At 33.6% G+C, this 19,327-nt stretch overlaps 1 long non-coding RNA gene across 1 annotated transcript in view; it reads left to right on the top strand.

The window, feature by feature from the left end:
- The window catches only part of LOC140444745 (uncharacterized), a 103,210-nt gene that overhangs the window by 52,078 nt on the left and 31,805 nt on the right, over positions 1 to 19,327 (top strand). Inside the window, exon 4 of the long non-coding RNA XR_011951331.1 lies at positions 11,865 to 11,886. This is a non-coding gene — a long non-coding RNA (uncharacterized lncRNA). The remainder of the gene's footprint in view (positions 1 to 11,864; positions 11,887 to 19,327) is intronic.

The following is a 19,327-nucleotide window of genomic DNA, read 5'->3' as shown; positions in this document are numbered from 1 at the left end:
TGACGTGTGAAACAGAACACTAATAGGTTATGTATATTGAATCTATAGCGGCCAGTTGACAATAGTGGATGATACGAACTGTTTGTGCTGTTTTTGTTATAAGTCATGTCACGATAAGGGACTAGACGGCCAAATACACTGCTTCTAGTAAACGGAATATGTTAACGCAACAATTAAATGTGAATCGTCTAATTTGGACTGATAGTCTTACAGAAATACGTACAGTGCAAGAATAAAAGTAAAAATTAAATAGGTAAGTATATTTTTTCCCTTCATACCTAAGGGAAATATTAAGCTTTGGTTCTTTAAGTAGCAAATTCATTTCTCTTCAAAATTTTGAGAAGCAAGCACTTTTAGACAGTGTTTGTAGTATCTAAAATTTGACTAAAATAAATTTCGGAAAAATTCCTATGTATACCTGCATCAAACCTTGGTGTCCTTTAACTTGGACATTGTCTATTTTTGAATTACAAAATCACAGGTAGACTATGACTGTGCACAACCTAATTTTAACAAACTCAAGGTGACTAAACTTATCTGAGGTGCAGTTGGTAGCTGTAAAAATTAGTAGTCTATTTGATCTGTTAATATGTCTATTTAATATGCAACCAGAAGAGTTGTTTTTATCCGATCCTTCTATTTTTTCCACATGCTTTCCAATGTACGCTCTTTGATTATGTCGCATTTCTTATCTTAATATAAAGGCATCGAGTTTTCCTAAAGAAGTCACAGAAAGTGTCCAAGCCTTTACTTCGTATAGAAACGTAAAAAATATATAACATCTAATGATAGAGATTTTAATTCCAATTGAAAAATCGTGACTCCTAAATCCGGTTTATATTGTTGGTGTTTACATATCTGATATGCGTGGCATAATATTGTTGTTAACCATTTTATTCCTTGTTCAGGAATTCTGCACAAAACTGTCAAGCTCTACAGATTTTCCTGCTTTTCACTAACTTTTCTAATAGCTGATTCCTTACTTATACTTAATAATTGTACAATTATACTTATAATTGTATCATTCATGTTGCAATTTCGCTACTTTATTTATTTTTTGTTGAAATATGTTGAAATACTTTTTGCTAGTGTTGTTTCTCCTCGTAAGGGTTGTATCTCGAACACTTTTTTACTCAATTGGGGTTTTGGGAGTTGTTATAAGTAATATAGTGTTCACTTCTCTAGTGTAATATTGAACTATGACATAACAACATATTTTTGTTAGATGTTTGTTTGCGACCAAGGTACAACATATATAGGACCTATATTTAAACGATATTTCGAACAGACTGTTGATACAATGTTGTGAACAATGAATGGGCAATAGAAAAATGAATGTCTTCTGTTGTCTTCTTTCTTTATTAATAATTGTATTAATTATTTCTATGCACGAACTCATTATTAGCTGACAAACTTTATTGACATATATATCCATATATTGTTTTAAAATATTAGTTGTCTTAAATAATATACAAAATTTAGTTGCTTTATATCATATTACGTGGCAATCAGCTGTGAAAGTCGCTCAGTCCAATCTTTTATGCCTTATCATATATCCATAGTTCGTTTTGTATTGATTTCGTATATCTGTATTTACATTTAGCGAGTCGCTAAATGTAAATTTGTTCATATTTTTCAAAGACTTTGTCGCTTTGTATATGAATGAATATCAAACGGTTTTTGTATCTTTGTCAGGCATATTTTAATTGGTAGATATTAATGATTTATTAGAATTAAATATATGTAAATTATCTGTGTGATTTTAATCGCTTTAACTTATTTGTCTGCCGTAATATACATACCCAAGATAGGGGGCAACCAGCGGATTATAGATTGAACATAAACATTAAAGTCCCTTTCTGATGGCCTCATATAACCACATCAAACAAAAAGTTCTATAACGCAGCTTTACAACGCTATAAAGTCCAATAAACTTTAACTTCACGCTGTCAAATATTTTAGCACGAGAACTTTGACCAATCGTTTGCCAATATGCATCACATTAACCCCAAATTTTAGATAAATGATAGCGATATATATTATAAAGTCTTTTACTTTTTAATAAATTACGGTCAGTAGCACTTCTTTCCACTTAATGCAATTGTGTTTCTCTGCACTATCATCATCATCATGGTGCACTCTTTAACCCTCACCTTCTCAAGCTTTCTGATCTATTCTGCTCTGTTCCTGTTTCTCTGAAAACCTGTCTTAATTATCTACGCACTATACTAGTTTACACCAACTAATGTTTAATCACAGCTGGTTGTTGAATTTTCTTTTTTCTTATTTTCCAGGTATTTTTACGAAAACTGTCTATGCGAGCCACTAATAACATTAATTAAATACTAAACACAGAAATAGTAATAAAAAACAATAATAGTCCAATACAAATTAAATAGGTTTCTTGCCACAAACTAATCAATTAGTTCTAAGTTCAAATAAATGTAAGTAATGCCCCTGAGTCTGTCAGATAGTTGCCTCGCTTTAATTGGTTTGTCTACTGAGTGATTTTCTCTATTTTGTTGGGTCAAAGTGAGACACTCGCCAGTGTTGCCGCATTTATCATTATTATATCATCATAATACATATACATAATACCTAAAACATTAGAAAGGGTATAAACAATTAAAATTTTGAAAAATAAAGTACAAAAGATTGAAGATTACGTAGTTATAATATTACTGTAAGCTAATTTGTTCTCTAAAGAACTAAATCCACGCGCTTTACCCAATACTTCATTCTGCTCCATTTAACTACGCCTTATTCTGACTTTATAAATTTGTAACAGTATAACAGTTTCCATCTATCACTCTCTGATTGAATTTATCACTCCGATATGGTATTACTAGCTAGTATATCCAGACACGACGCGTGTATTCGATGCATCTCTTGAATAAAGCATCAGCAGTTTGATTTGGGGAAATCGATTTATCAAACGCCGCCTGCAGTCTCTCCGTGGAAACTTATCTGTAACTGTAACTTCTATTTACTGCGGACCATCTCATTATACGAAAGCTTCTCCTTGCTTACATTATATATATATATATATATATATATATATATATATATATATATAACCAGAATATATCAATTTAGGTTTAGGTTAGGTTTATTTAGATTAGTTTATTAATGTTAAATTTGGAATTCCATTAAAATCAACGTTTCGGCAGGTAATCCTTGCCTTTGTGAATAAACTACAAGAATTTGAGAATAAGATGTAAAAGTTACTCAACACGTAAACCGAGACACTACAATGTCTCATTCCTTACTGTCCTTAATATAATTATGTTTTCAGGGGCGTATCGAAAGTGTTGTTGTCGGGATCGGGCAGAGGCAAGTGGAGATTTAAGATTGTTAGTATTTAAATCAGATTTGAAATATATTTTATTTAGCTTTGTATCTTTTTTGTGCGTTGGTGTTTTTTTAAAATGCGGTTTTTAAAATGTAATATAAAAAAAATGCAAAAGGGTTATTAATAACAATCTTATACATTAAAACAGACTGCAGTCATTTATTCATGTCAAATGAATCTTTAACTACAATCTGAACGAATATCATTGTTCCGTTTTACTTAAATTAACGTTACAACATTATAATGTTACATTTAGTAACATACTAAAAAAAAATAAAAAATGATAAGTTACTTCCCTAACAACAAAAAAAACATTATTATTCCCTTAAGAAACTATCCCGAGATAATTCGTCTTGCACATGTCGTACCTAAAGTAACCAACACGAGATATTTCATTTTGAGCTATTTAGTTAAGAATTTAAGCGATTTATTTCGTTCTTTCGAGTTAGGCTTTCGGAATTTGAACGAATTTAGACGGACTAGTTACCAAGTTTTGGCTGTGTAAAGAGTGCGTTCATTACGGAGACCATCGCATCGTATCCTCGTCTAGATCATAGCACTGACAGTGAAGTGATCGCTCGCGTTTAAAATAATGCATTTATTTTACCTAGCCATCGATGATCGATACGATGGCCGGAGCGAGGCTCGGTGGTCGGCGCCTCGTAGTGTCGATCGTACTAGGGTCGAGGATCGAAAAAATACTAAGCTGGAATACTATGGTCCAAGTCTATGGACCGATACCTGGCTCGAGGCTCGGCACTGCGCTTTGACGGTGAACGCTGGCATTTTTAAAATAATGCATTTATTTTACGTGGCGATGATAATATGATACCATCCCTATGGTCCGAGCGATGGTCGGCGCCTCGTTATGAGCGCACACTAATATTAGACAATGGACAGGTCGAACGGTGGAGGATTTGTTTCATCTAGCTGCTGACCGAGAAACAATATTTCATCGCTTGCGTACGACGATAGCCAACGCTTAAAAACAAGGATGCCACACAAAGAAGAAAATGTTACAAGGTTGTAACAACAGCTGCGTCCGGATGTGTCTACGTAAAGACATTTTATGAAATAGAATCGTTATTTTATTTACTATGAATTCTAGACAGTGAAGATTCAAATGATAGTTTTGGGCTAGATGTATCCGTTACAATCAGAAAGTGACGGCGAAAGTAAAATGTTATCAAGTGACTCCAATGAAGATGTGCAACCGGTTTACTGCAAGCAGTCCAGCAGTGGGTTAGAGTGGATGTAGACCGGCCAGACTCAGCTTCATCGAGATTTCCTTTTACTGGCAAAATCGGAGTGTTATTTCAATATACAGATCAAAGCTTTCAGAGCTTTGTTTGCCTTCAGCGGAGAACCATCTAAATGAGGCCAAACGTTCGTTTAAAAAATTTTTAAATCTTCGTATCTACGAATATGAACATTATTTTCTACAGAGTTTGTGTGTTTTTTGTTTTGTTTTGTGTTTTTTTTGTTAGTTTTAAATAATGAGTAAAGTTTACAGTAGATATATAATAACATCGATAATATACTACATATTGAGTTAGAATTGATGAAGCTTTAGAAGTAAAGCGAAACGTCTTCGATAAACTTATGAAGTAGTTGACTTCTTTTTTTATTTGCCAACTTGAATGTCCGATTAAACCTCTGAATTCACTAGTTGAATACTTTAGAAATATAAATTGAAATAAAATTTCTAGGAATTATATTTGTTTAACAGTTAAATTGGGAAAGTTCAGCAGATTAGTTCTTTCATGTTCAAATGGTCTTAACTTTAATTAACTTAACTTAATTTCGATGAGTGCGGATCGCACTCAAAGCTATCTCTCCAATAGAAAGCAGAGTGCGCAGGATTACCTTAAGGGTCAATATTGGGACCACTTTTATTTCTAATCTATATTAATGATCTTTCACAGACAGACCTCATCAGTTCATTTACTCTTTTTGTCGATGACACTACTATTAGCAGCTAGAGAAGCATCACAGCGAGCACAAGTTAATGCAGAACAATGATTCGCACCTTACGGTAAAATATATGCTAGTGGAACAGTGCGATGATTACCAACACAGGTATCGTCACAGATTTAAAATACCATTTATCCAGACATTTTAAATTCAAATAACACCTCAATTTACAATCAGACTGTTACGAATTCCGTGGACCAATTTTATTGATTTATGGACAGGACAAATATTTCAATTTTAAATGAGCTAAAAGTCAGCAAACTGCTATCCAGCAAAGTCCACTTCTACCTTGCCAAGGGAAGGTAGAAAGAAGGCCGAAGATCACGAGGAAGATCCCCAACAAGATGGATCGATCAAATTACAGGAATACACAGAAGGCATGTGTTAAAAGAAATGACCAGAGACAGAGATCTTTGGAGACGGATAATAACATCGTCACGATGACAATTACATTTCCTCCGGGGGGTCAGGATTGAAGAGAAGATTGTTTTTAAAAGACTGCAAAGTGTAATTAGCTGTTCAAATAGCGGGTTTTTTTATTAAAAAAAAAAAAAAATAATAAATGAAATAAAATATTGAATAAATATGTTTTTTTTGTATTTGTAGTTTGAGAATGACGTCGCAAAAATCAAAACACTAAATAAATATTTAATTTTTCTAATAAAGTAATAAATATTATCTCTGTAAAACATTGTGTAATTCGTTTATTAAGTTACACAGTACATGTAGCAATCATCGTTAATATATCAATATTGTAAACTCATCAATTGATGTAATCATCGCGACGTATGCAAACAGATGATTGAAATTATATCGTCATAAAGGGTATAAATTTGTTTGGTATTTGACGTTTAAAGCAATCACACAGCTCATATAATAAAACAGTCATAGCTGACTGGTTAACTTCATATCAATGTAAATTTTGAATTTTCATTCAAATTTTTATGATAAATCCATGTTCAGTTTATTCTACTGAAAAATCGATTGAAAATTGATTTGGTGGCAGGCAATATGTGAAAATAATTTGATGATATTCATAATATTCAATTACACAAATTATTGTTTGAAATTATAGACTTTTTCTGCAGCCGACTAATTGCCGACTTTCCGTCTCCATTTTCCATGATCCATGACTAGAGCGGTTTAGAGCGGATGCATACTTTTACCAAAATACGCAGCTATTTTTCTAAATCAATATGTATTTAATTTTTTTTTTTTCGAAAATTGCCTAAACCAAAATATGTATTCAAAAATGCATGTCTTTTTAAAAAAACGCTAGTTCTTTACGAGATCGCACAAACTATTTCAGCAAATTACTACAAATGCATGTTAAAAACATTCAAGTTTGTTACTCATTTTTGATTGAAATAAAATTACATTCCAAACTTAACCCGACATACATTTTTTGCACATTGTACGAATAAAATAATTTTTTCCCTGAAGTGGGTCAACAGATTATCTCTCTTCCATCATACCTCAAATCATCACTAATTCTGTTTAAGGAAATACATCAAGATGTAGATGGTCTTCCACACCCTTGACGTTCCATACCATACATATTACAATTTCACGTCTGAAGTCCATTCAGTTGTGACATTTTTGTATCGACCAATGGTCGATGAATAATTTAAGCAATACATCGATATACAACAATACATCAACCAACTATATTGCAATCCTATATGGACTCCGTCCTTGGTCAGTTCTACATATTCCACTATTATACTGACTAATAACAAAAGGTATATGAATATGTTTGTGGTCGACTTTCGAGTTTGCTTGAGACAAGGGTGACAATAGGCATTCGAAGCAATTTTCATTGCATTATTGTCCAACCACCTTACGCCATTATTTCTTTCAATCGAAGGAAAATAATCTTTGCGTTTTACGAAAACTTTTGAAGATGCCAAGAGTGCAAGTCTTTGGTACTCTATTTATTCTCTCTTATCGCTCTTCCAAGCAGCATTGTATCATTTTAATCTTAAATATTTTAGTAAACTCATGCTGGTAAATATTGTCAAAATAGAAATTAAATTAAAATTTGTTTTTTTTAAAGATGCAAGTGCATTTTCCAAAAATTTATTTGTCTACATTCGTAAATTGCCTTGATATATATCAAAATTGAGAATCTCATTTATGAGAGAAGCATTTTTCGAATAAAGTGCTTACATCCATGGTGATCGTTACTTTATTCAGCATGGAGTCGCCATATTCAGGTTTCATTCCAGTTTAAAAAATGTGTTTTTAGTAGATTCATAGCTTCTTGAGTCTTAGCTTATAAACTTCATCCATTATATCTATTATTATCTGCCCATTCATTATTTCAAAAGTTTCTTCTCATTGAATAGCCTGATTATTCTCACATCGGGACGTGAATTCCAATAAAAATTATTTACTTGGATGTGGATTGTAGCCAAACACCAGTAAGATAACCAAGAAACATTTAATTTCTTCCTTGATTACAGCAGAATCATGATTATGCATTGATTCCTCTACCAACTCCACCTCCATTGATTCCTCTACCAACAAATTCATCACATTCTCATCAAAACAAAGTTCAAATAGTTCAGTTGGACTCTTATTTTTGTACAGTTCATGTTTACTATTAGGAATCATTATTTTATTATGTCTTGGTGGAAACTCTAAATCTCCAAGAAATACAATCCAAGAAAAGTTTTTGTCTCAACTTAATATGCGGCGTAATAACTTCTCTTTGTTGACCCCCACCATCGATGCCAAAATCCACCACCTCTTTGGAAGTTCTCCACCACTTCAGCATTTGCAGAGAGTTGCTTGCATTTTCTTCGCCTCCCGACTGTTCGTCTTACTGAAGCGACCTACTGCACCATCTGTGTTCTAAAAGACAAATTTTATGCACTAGGAATATTTGTATAGACACCCGATTGTCACTTGATGTGACACTGTGTCATATCCAATATGGCGACGGACAGGTCCAATACCGTTATGTAAATTTCTTCCACCAAAACTTCGACTCTAACTTAGTTTTGGTTAATATCACACATTCCACTATTTAGTGGAGTGTCTGACAGGAACTGACAAGAATCCTCGGGTTTCCAATATAGCGGAACCGAGCCCATCTACTTCACCATATAAAACCCTCTCTTCCATGCCATTGGTTAAAAATGAATGGGTCATAATGTAACCAACTTCTTACAGACAATCTGTAGAAGCGCCAAAAAGAAATCACACTAAGAACTCACCCTGTATATCATTATTCCGATGTAATTTCTAAACAACAAGCATTTCTCAATTAAATTTTAACAGCAAAGGAAGCGTTTACAAGTCATGAACTCTCTAAAATTTTGGTTTTCCAACTAGTTTAAAACACCAACCTATCCATTTTCGTTACCTTAACACTATATATTATTGCTGGCTGTATAGCTGATCCCATTCAGCTCACAGTGCATGCGATCAAAGATATGTTCGTGGTATTCGCCTGCGATAGTTACTCGACCATATTTTTCCCGACTGGTGCAGTGATAGTTGGGAATTTTCGGCAACAATGAGAATAAGAAATAAATTTACGTTATTCCACCCGACCGAGCGGAAACGAATGGGAGGTGTAATCTTTTAATACAAAATTCGCGGCACTAAAATTTATTAACACTTGAGTAAACGCATTGGTAGATGTATACGATTTAGAGAAAGAAAAGTGGCTAATTAGGCTACAATCGGTAGATAAGGTTCATTTGCAATACAAAGACGAGTTATTTTTTACATTTTTGTTAATGGATATTTTTAAGAAATTTGCAAAAACGAAAATGTGTTCACACTCGATAACAAATTACTTTATGCCTATGTTCCACAGAAAAATATCTTTTGTACTGTAGGTATATAGAATATTGAGAATATATTCATTCAAGTCGGAGGTTGCGTTTTCAGATTTGCCTCCTATTGACAGAATAATGTAAAGTTAATATATCTACTGAGTTGGTTAAAGACGTATTAGGTTCTTTAAACACTACTGCGTCTCCTGGACCGGAAAATATTTCACCGTTATTATGTTATACTACTTGTACAGATAGTTTAGCGGCTCCAATAGTATTTTTATTGGAAAAATCTTTTTTCAAACAAATTTAATCCCAACTTCATGGAAATCTTTTATAGTAACACCGATATATAAAAGTGGTAGGTAATGAACTCGACTACTCATCGACCAGTAACAGTTCTTCTAACATCAGTTAAAATAATAGAAAAGTAATAGCAAAGAAATTAGTATACTTTGGTTACACAATGTTATTCCAGTCATCCCAACTCGTTCTGTAACTAGCATCCTTCTTCTTGCTATGAATGAATATCTTTAGACCGATATGAACCCATTGATATTATTTATATAGATTTTTCCCATGCATTTGATAAGGTATCCATAATGCTTAAGATAGAACAGCGTGCGTGGGAGTTGTTATTGGTTAACCTAATGGGTAACAAAACTTCCTCTCTGAAAGAACTTTTTCGGCCAAAGTGGAAAATGACTGCTCCACGTGTGCACGCCAGTAGTGTCCCACAGGGATCAATATTTAGATCAATATTTATGTGGTATGGATTATCTTCGTGGTTTTTTGTTAGTGTTAACAACGGAAATCAATGATATTCCTTAGTAACTTGGAGAAACTTTGGATTATCTGTATGTTCTTCAAACAAGCAAATTTGATAATTTGGAGGTCACGTCCAAGCAACCCAAACATTTTTTTATATCTGTTTCCAAACTCATCAAGGTGATTGCAGTATTCTCTTATTTATTCTGTAATCTATTATCTGGTTTTATTAGTGAAATCCATTTCAATCAATTTGTTTTTTTCAGGTTTATTTTCATACTTTTGTCCAATTATTGATGTAATCTAAGAAGTTATGAGGCTAAGGAATGGCTTCTTTATAATTATTTTCAACAAAGATAATTGCCATGTCATCAGCAAATGTGTCAATAGTATTTTGACTATGATGTCAGTGTACAGAATGTACAAAATATACAGAACTGGTCCAAGCATACTTCTTTGTGGACACCGGCTCTAACATATCGTAAGTCGAAAGGCTTCCTCCCTCATCCTTGATATTGAAGCATCTGTCTGTTATCCATGATTTTATAAGTAGAGAGTGTTCTGGTAGGTAATAGCTTAGTTTATGTATTAATCCTTTATGCCACACCTTGTCAGAAGCTTGGGTCCTTGTCCAGGACGACGCTGGTTTCTTTTTCTTTCACTGCCATTTCTACAATAATAGTGATGCTGTGCATTTATTTGGTCAACAGTGGAATGGCTTTCACTAAACCTAAATTTGGTGTGATGGGATCCGATTTCTTTCATTTGTTGACTTCAGTATCTTTTATAAAGCTTTGAAATCATGAGAAAGAGGTCTGTCTATTATGACGATACCTCGTGATGTGGTTTGCCAGAGGTATCACAATCACTTCCGTCACTTTAGAGAAGTTTCATTTATTCAGTCAGCATTTACTATAGGCTTAGCGTAATAATGAACTAAACATATTGCAAAGATGCTATACAGCGTTCCACGTTAAGAAAATAACATTGCGGAGATAGGGCCATGTATTTCTTATGGACGATAGAAGCGCAGTGATGCCACGATGAACACAAGCACTATTCAGGGTTGTATAATTTGTATTTTCGTTTTCACAGACATGAATTAAATTAATGTTTTTTAACGTAATTGACCAAAAGTGCCCATTCGAAACAAGAGATGAAAAGTACGGAAAATGATTTTAATTAAATAAATAGTACCTATTTACAAAAGATAATTTTATTTTATCTTATTTTAATTATAGTAACGACAGTTTATTTGTTTTTCGGTAAGAATATCATATACCATGAATCATAGAAATCAGTAGAAAATATTGCTTAGTTAAATCATGCACTTTGCCGGCTATTAAAGATTTAAAAGCAAATAAACGGACCGCTTGGAATGCATATATCTAATTACTAATTGCAACTTAAAATAATACGGTGTACGTATGTCAGCGATTTTATGTCGTTCTCTGAGATTACATAATGATAATAAGGCTTTGTGCTTTGTGGTTCTTCAGTTGTTATTCTAACTTTACAGTTAAATGTTAATTGAAAATGTAAATTCGAAAAATATATCGACAATCTAGTAAATCGCATGCCTGAGAGTTTTGGCAACACTGATCTCCATAAGCCTAATGTTATTTTCTTAACTTGGAACGCTCTATAGCTAATCAACCTCAGCCACCTTATATTTCCTATAGCTCACAAAATTCGCTAACATTAATTTACACTACTATTAAAAGGTAAAAATTGGACCAATATGCATTGTTCAACCTCATTAAGTTTGTTAACCCTTTAAAGTTTCTTCATAATTCGGTGTCAGGTGTGGGGATCGAACCTATGCTTTCAATAGTATGTATTAAAATATGCTACTGAAAAATGAAAACTGAAAGACTGTTTTAAACAGATTTAAATAGCCGGCTTAGAAATAAATATTTCTAGTATTAAACATCGATGATATTCTTTTCGACAATTTGTAATGTTTGTTTCATCTGTTTCAGATGCTGTGACCAACTTTATACGGTAAGTTGAATTGTATTTTTAACATTCTTTTTAGTTAAAAATTTCAAAGGAAGAAAGAATACTTTTTTAATATGTCCACTTTGCACATTTTACAGAGACGATATTATCTATACTGTGGGTTTTTGTAAGATTGTAATAAACTTTTTGCTCACCTTCACCTGAAATTTCTTTTCTAGAGTAGACGTTAAGTAACTTATTCCAATTTTCGGAGTTCTTTTACTAGCGACTTCTTGTGGCTTTTTGGTCTAGCGCAAAAAGGTCATTCCTTCAGCTCCTTCTTCCTTTTCAGTGTCTTATCCCGTTTGGATGTTGGTGACTCCAAAGGCACGAGATACAACGGCGTCCCGGCCCCGGCGACTCGATAAGTTGTAGCCTTCAAAGTCTTTACTACAGAGGAAAAGACAGTTAAGATTTGATTTCACGTACAGGGCGCTTGCGCATCCGCTTATACGTATTTCGGCCCAATAGGCCTCATCAGAACGGCTTTCGCAAACGCTCTGAACGTGAAATAAATATTTTCTGTCTTAGGAAGCAACTCTAACATGGCTTCGTATAGACGCAATGTAGCGACATCTGATAATAAAATCGTAGACTAATTTTCGAAACCAAATTCAAGAATTCCGCTTTAATCTGTTACTACACAACTACTACAATTTTAAAGTATGAGGCAGTAAATACTTTGGCCGAATTAATGCGAATATTGTCTGATTTTTTCAGACACTCTCCGAACAATTTCCATTTGAAATATTGTAAGATTATTGTAAGTATTGTCAGTCATATAACGAAGGTACCTTCTCAATATCGCTTACTCCTGTTGTTCATTCAGGGCAAAATAGAAGGAAAACGCTGGACCGGAACAACAGCTGTCCTGGCTTCGTAACATTACATAATGGACTGTCAAGGTTTCATGTAGCTGCCGACCGAAAAACATTCCAACATCTTGATAACATGATGATACCTAAAGCTTTAAAATAAAGCATGGTACACAAAGAAGAAAGTCCGCTTTTAGGTTCAGTAACTCCTATTTCTATTTCTTCTTGGATCTCTTGTAATATGAACGATTTCGTTTGTGTTTAAATCACATTCTCACAATTATATGTGTATACCAAAAATAGATCACTTGAGAAAGGCACTCTGGCCGAAACAACTGTAGTGATAATAATTTTTAATTTTTTGTGGAAATGTTGAAAACAAACATTTTCAGTGTTTAGTTGTTAGATAAATCACATTCGTTTAAAATGATATCTAAGTGTGAGTTTCAAATCTTATTTTGCAGAAAATCTTTGAGTCCTTCGGGTCCATGGTGGCTTTACGTGGCAAGTTACGTTGTCGAGCGACCTTCCTTACATGTATATATAAAGAGGAGAGAATTTTATCTCCAAGGCTAGCTAAAGTGGGGCTGGATCGCATTACATCCATCTAAATCTATCTATCTAATTAGCCTTCTTCGGTCCATCTTTGGACATAGGCCTCCCCAATCCTTTTCCATTCTTCTCTGTCTGTCGCTATAGTCATCCACCTAGAGCCCACGTGCTTCTTGATATCATCTGTCCATCTCATTTGGGGCCTTCCTCTGCTTCGTTTATATTCCCACGGTCTCCAACTTATAAGAATTTTGTTCCATCGGTCTTCTTTTTGTCTTATATTGTGTCCTGCAAGTCTCCATTTCAATTTTGCAACTTGTCTAACATCCCTCACTTTTGTTTTCTCTCTTATCCACTCGTTTCTCTTTTTTATCCATTAATCTTATGTGCAACATTTGTCTTTCCATTGCTCTTTGGGTTTTTATGATTTTGTCCATGTTTGCTTTTGTAAATGTCCACGTTTGGGAACCATAAGTGAGAACAGGGAGTACGCATTGATTGTATATTTTGGTCTTAAGATGCTGTGGATATCTTTTGTTTTTAAGAATGTAGCTTAGTTTGCCAAATGCCGCCCATGCCAGTCTAACTCGTCTTTTTATCTCTGCTGTTTGGTTTTCTTTGTTAAGTTTTATAATTTGACCCAGATATATGTATATATGTATATATATATATATATATATATATATATATATATATATATATCTGCACCGTAATTGGAAACGGTTGATAAAGCTGCACATGATGATGATGATGATATAATCCTGAACTTGTTCTATTTCATCTTGTCCGATCCTCATTGTGATGTTTTCATCTGTATTTGTTATGATTTTGGTCTTGCTTTAATTCATGTTAAGGCCTATCTTTCCAGCTTCTACGTCCAGTTCTTTCATCATTTCAAGAAGAATTATTTGAAATGATGAAATGATTTCATCCATGGTTCCTACAAAACCAAAGTACACTTTTTGCAACTCATTCCTTGTTTTGTTTAACCAAATTAGCGCAGCAATAAGTTATGTAGGGTCTACATACAGCCTGTATAGCCTTGTTACTCTTAAGTGGTAATATTTACGAGATATATTTTTCCTTTCTTATGTACTCCATACTCATATGATGGATGTATTAACAACATATAAAAATCGGAATACTTTTTCCATTAGCGAAAAAGTGTAATTTATGCCAGTTACTAATAATAAAAATCAAGTACAAGTTGTTCAATTGACTTACGTCTTAACAAATAAACTAAATAATTCTCTGAAATATCAGTTCAATGCCAGTTTAATACAGTTGAAAATATATTAAGTTTAAAACCTGCATATCAAGACAAATCTTAACAGAAAAGGTCCCCCATATATCTCTAGAAAAAGGCAGGTACACGTACAAAGTAAAAAATAAAAGAAGTAAACGAGACCATTTTTTAATTAGACAAGATGTCGTAGACGAAGCGCAACCCTTTAAGACCCTTTTTCCTTTGACGGTATATTCATCTCCTTGTTTTCAGTGAGGCGTGTTTTATAGTTAGCGTGATTATTAGCGATAATTAAAGGTACATTTGGCTACCCTTTTTTACCGTTACTGTTTTTGTTTTTTTAATTACATTAAAAATATGGATGTTTATCGTTAGTGGTTTTCTAACAGATATCTATAAATAAACCTACGAGAGTCAGTCGAAAAGTTCTTAGCTTAATAGTAAAAAATACACTTTTATTTAAAACTTCATTTCCTTCTCACAAGTCTCTCTTAAGTTTAATATATTTCACGCTATATTATGCAAGAGATATCGTTACGGACTCTGAAGGTTCAATGGATGAAAGGATGACCGATACTGTCACTCTTTATATTTTCGTCTTTGTCGTGCCAATTCTCAAACTTTAGTAATGTTAGGTGTATATTCTTTATCCTAGCAGCGTTTTGCTTGTACTTTTTTCACTCTATATCACGCCCCAATCAATGGATTCTTTATTGACCTCGGCGAGTAGGATTCTAGTACCACCGTAACCTTTTCTTCTTCAATTCATTGTTTGATTATTTGCTTCTATTTACAAATTTAAGACTTACTTTAGACACTAACTAGATTCGTGTATTGTTCATACGTTGAACCGTTGTCTGTGATATCTCACGTGTGTCTTCCTATTTGAGCTTGCCATGCTCTAATTCTTTGGAATCTGCTTCCGTTTGATATACTTCATATTCATTTGAATTTCTGTTTTGTTATTTTTTTCATCTTGTCGAAATTGTATTTGTACGGACATATTTCTTCTACCTTTATAAAATTTGTTCATATGGTACAGTCTTGAAGTTTCCATTTAGACAAAGTGATTCTTCATCCCTTAACACTTGTTAGTCCCTTCGCCTTTGCTAAGGTGGTAGAATTTCTTGTCTTAATCCTATCAGCTCTTAATCCATTTGTCGATATCCACGCTTATCGCAATTTTATCGTTTACTTTGGCTAATAATAATTGTTCCGCTTATCTCTGACTTGTGCATTTGTTAGTTGTGCCATAAGGTTCTTTAAAGCGAATTTTTCTATCGATCTATTTGCTTGTTTCTTTGGGTAGATATTGGCTGATAGTACATGGATATATTGTTTTATCATTAATTAATGTCGTTTCGTCATATTGCATCTTGAAATCCTTTAGTCGAATCTTCTGTGGTTCCTATGTGTGGGATAAGGTTTCCTGCTGTTTAAAAATAGAATTTCTCTTCCATAGGGTCGTTATTATGTTCCTCCTTTCTAGGTTGTTTCTTTGGTCTTTGTTCTTTCCTCCTCTACATGTGGAGTACGTTTGGCAACAAGAACTTCCTTAGTGTCAGTATCGGTTGAGCAATTTCCATCTACAGTGGGTCCTTTTAGTTGCAATGCTTTGACAGTCTTAAAATATCTTGGTTAACTTGTACTTGCCCTTGGTACAATCCCTGTTTCCAGGGATTTAACTTAAAAAGTTCTGTAAAATAAGGGCTACTACAAACCAAAAGAACCATTTTATGGACTTTAGACATTTTCCTTGCACGGTAAGCGTTACGTCCACTAAGTCTTGGTTCTCTAATAATTGTTTATTCCAGAACTCATTTCCTCGTGGAAGTTGTCCCAACATAATGAAAATTTTTCTGACTACATGGTCGGTTCTCTTTAAAAGCGTTTTTCCTTTCTTTTTTGTTGATGTGTAGTCAAAATATTTGATTACCAAATAAACAAGAGCCGTGCGTGTGTAAATAAATAACGATTATTTTTTATAATAAGTGACTTGTTTACACGTGCTGTCTGTCTTATGATAGATTTCTATGACTTCTTCATTAGTTCTCTCCCCTCCATTCGTCTTTCTGTATTGGGATAGCAATATATATATATATATATATATATATATATATATATATATATATATATATATATATATATATAAGCTGCGCACAAACCAGAGAAGGGATTTCTGGCTTACGTTTCATGATTGATACAGTTCCTATAAATATTTACAGTTTTCTCTTCTTCTTCATTCTGCTTGTTCGTTGGCGCATTAATGAAAGGTTGTCAGTCCATCTTTTGCTCGGTCGTCCGATATTTCTGCCAATTGGTGACTTATGTCTTGCTATTTTGACGACACGGGTCTCCCCCATTCTGCTTACGTGGTTATTCCATTCTTTTGTCTATTTTGTGTCCATTTAGACCTATCAGCGTATTTCCTGTAATTCTTCTCACTCTCATCTCTGCCGTTTCCAGTAAGCCTTTGTGTTGTGGCTGTGTCGGGCCTTGTTTCTGAGGCATATGTCATTATTTGTCTTACACTGGTTTTATAAACTCTTGACTTCATCTCAGTGTTAATGTGTCTGTTTCGCCATTATTAAGGCATCCTGCCAGTCTATTTGCTGTTTGCAATTGATCTCTTACTTTTTTGTCCAGGTTTCCATAGCTTGACAGCGTAATTCCCAAGTATTTCATTTCCATTACTTGTTCAATACTGATGCCATCAATTTCTATTTTACATCTGGTTGGTTCTTTGATGACTACTATTGTTAAGTTTTCTGAGATGGGATTGTCATATTAAATTTTTATGCTCTTATGTTAAATCTGTGGACCACTCTTTTCTATCTCTATCTTCATCTTGGATCTATCAATATTTATATTTAATATATATATATATATATATATATATATATATATATATATTTAAATGCTTTTAAGTCTTAATAGATAAATATTGTTTACATAAATCATTGTTTTGCAAAATAATGACTGTATAACTTTTGCAATCACGATTGGGTGAGTTCTGTAGAAGAGAGAAAAACTTTTTTGTTTGCCTTTGCTGTGTTTCAATCTATTGAGGGCACATATTATCTGTTAATAACTAGTTTTTCTATAATACATAAGTCAGCTGATAAAAATATTTCTCTAACATTTATCTTTTTAAAATATGCCATTCATTGAAAATGTCACAAATTATCCTTTGGAAGACGTCTTAATACTATCTATTTCAATACAGCCGATCATGGTTATCTGAAAGCCGTATTCCGAAATTGTGTGACCCTTTCTAGGTGCTCCCAAGCATGGTATTGGGTCCTAACTGTTTGACAATGTAGACATTGACAACTTCTTTAAGGTCTTGCGTTTAAGACTAGTCGTTATCTTAAAAGAGATCAAAATTGATCTCTTCTAATCATGGCATAAGTTTCTCGTGCTCGTGCATTTTATGATGTTAGTTGCTCAACTTGCTTTTGGTTTTTCTGGCCTTTTTCTGTTTTAATAGTCGCGTTTTCTTCACTTTTCTGATCCATGAGAAACTCTGTTTGGTCTGGATATTTTACACGAGTTTCATTTGGCCCATTTGGACAGCATCTACTCTTTTTTTATTGTATCCCTCCCAAAGTGTAAGCATTATAGATTAAGCTATTCTTTGCAATTGTGTTTACTCTGTTTATTACTCTTCTCCCTAGAGACGTTTAATCCCCCCCAATTTAGCTCTAAATATTTTAAATATAACAAAATTAACAATTTTCATACTCGCTTCATTTTTTATTTCTTCCTTGGAAATGGACGTTAATTTTCGAATCTTACATTTTGATTTTTTGAATAAAATACAAATTTAAGAGAGCCTATCCTGTAAGTAAAAGCGATAAACGAATTCCGAAGACTCATCTCACAGCTTGTTTCAATCTATAAACACCCCCTTCGGGCCCGTCACAACTGAAATCTAAGTTTAAATTGGAACGTTGTCCCGAAAACAAAGTGGCCGTTATCAGCATCTTAGTGACGTGCTAAACTATCAGAACTCTTCGTAGCCGCTTGTGCAGTCGCTGCTCTCTCAAATTTCATAATTCATCTGGGCTCGCTATCGAAATTACAACAGCTATAAGTGTCATATAAATACGCCGAACAATCCTATCAAAGTTGGCTGGCATTCGTGCGCGTCATGTCTCTAGTAATGTGAAAAGGCTGGGGTGGAACAGAACCGTATTTAAATCATTCTCCAATATGAATAGAATATTCAATAGCTTTATTAGCTAAGACGCCTTTATTCATTATCTATAGGAGGGGTGTTTTTATCGGTCAGTTTGCCAATTTGTAATTTTCTGTATTTTTTATTACTAATGTATATAATTTATGATGGTTTACAAATAAATCATTTTGACACAAATCATTGACTGAAAACTACATTTGAAGAAGGAGATATAAATAAATTCAAAAGAAAAATATAAAAGAAAGAAATGAGAAAGAATAGGAGGGATGTAATATCTAGGGATGCACCAGACCGGACCCCGGAATTCCTGCCGGTTTATTATAATTCCGGACCTATAAGGAAATAAGTATTTCAACCGCTAAGTTATTAAGTTCGGGAAAAAAAATTAAAATTACTGAAAAGATTTGAAAGAAGCGATTTCTTTAAAATCAGATCAAGGTATGTTTAAATCTGAACGAAAGTTTTATTAGTGTGGAAATGTGTTAGAAATGTAGAAAAAACGCTGTTATTTTGCGTTGTGATAAATTTACCGGACTTGGCTGACAGAATTACAATATTGACAAACATATAGGTCATTGAGAAACAAAAAATTCATTTATTGTTAAGAGACAGCTGCTCTAATAAGGTAAA

This window comes from Diabrotica undecimpunctata, chromosome 6 (assembly GCF_040954645.1).
Source record: "Diabrotica undecimpunctata isolate CICGRU chromosome 6, icDiaUnde3, whole genome shotgun sequence".
NCBI classification, from domain to species: domain Eukaryota; kingdom Metazoa; phylum Arthropoda; class Insecta; order Coleoptera; family Chrysomelidae; genus Diabrotica; species Diabrotica undecimpunctata.
The sequence above is the reverse complement of the archived record's forward strand: the minus strand, read 5'-3'. Positions and strand labels throughout refer to the sequence as shown.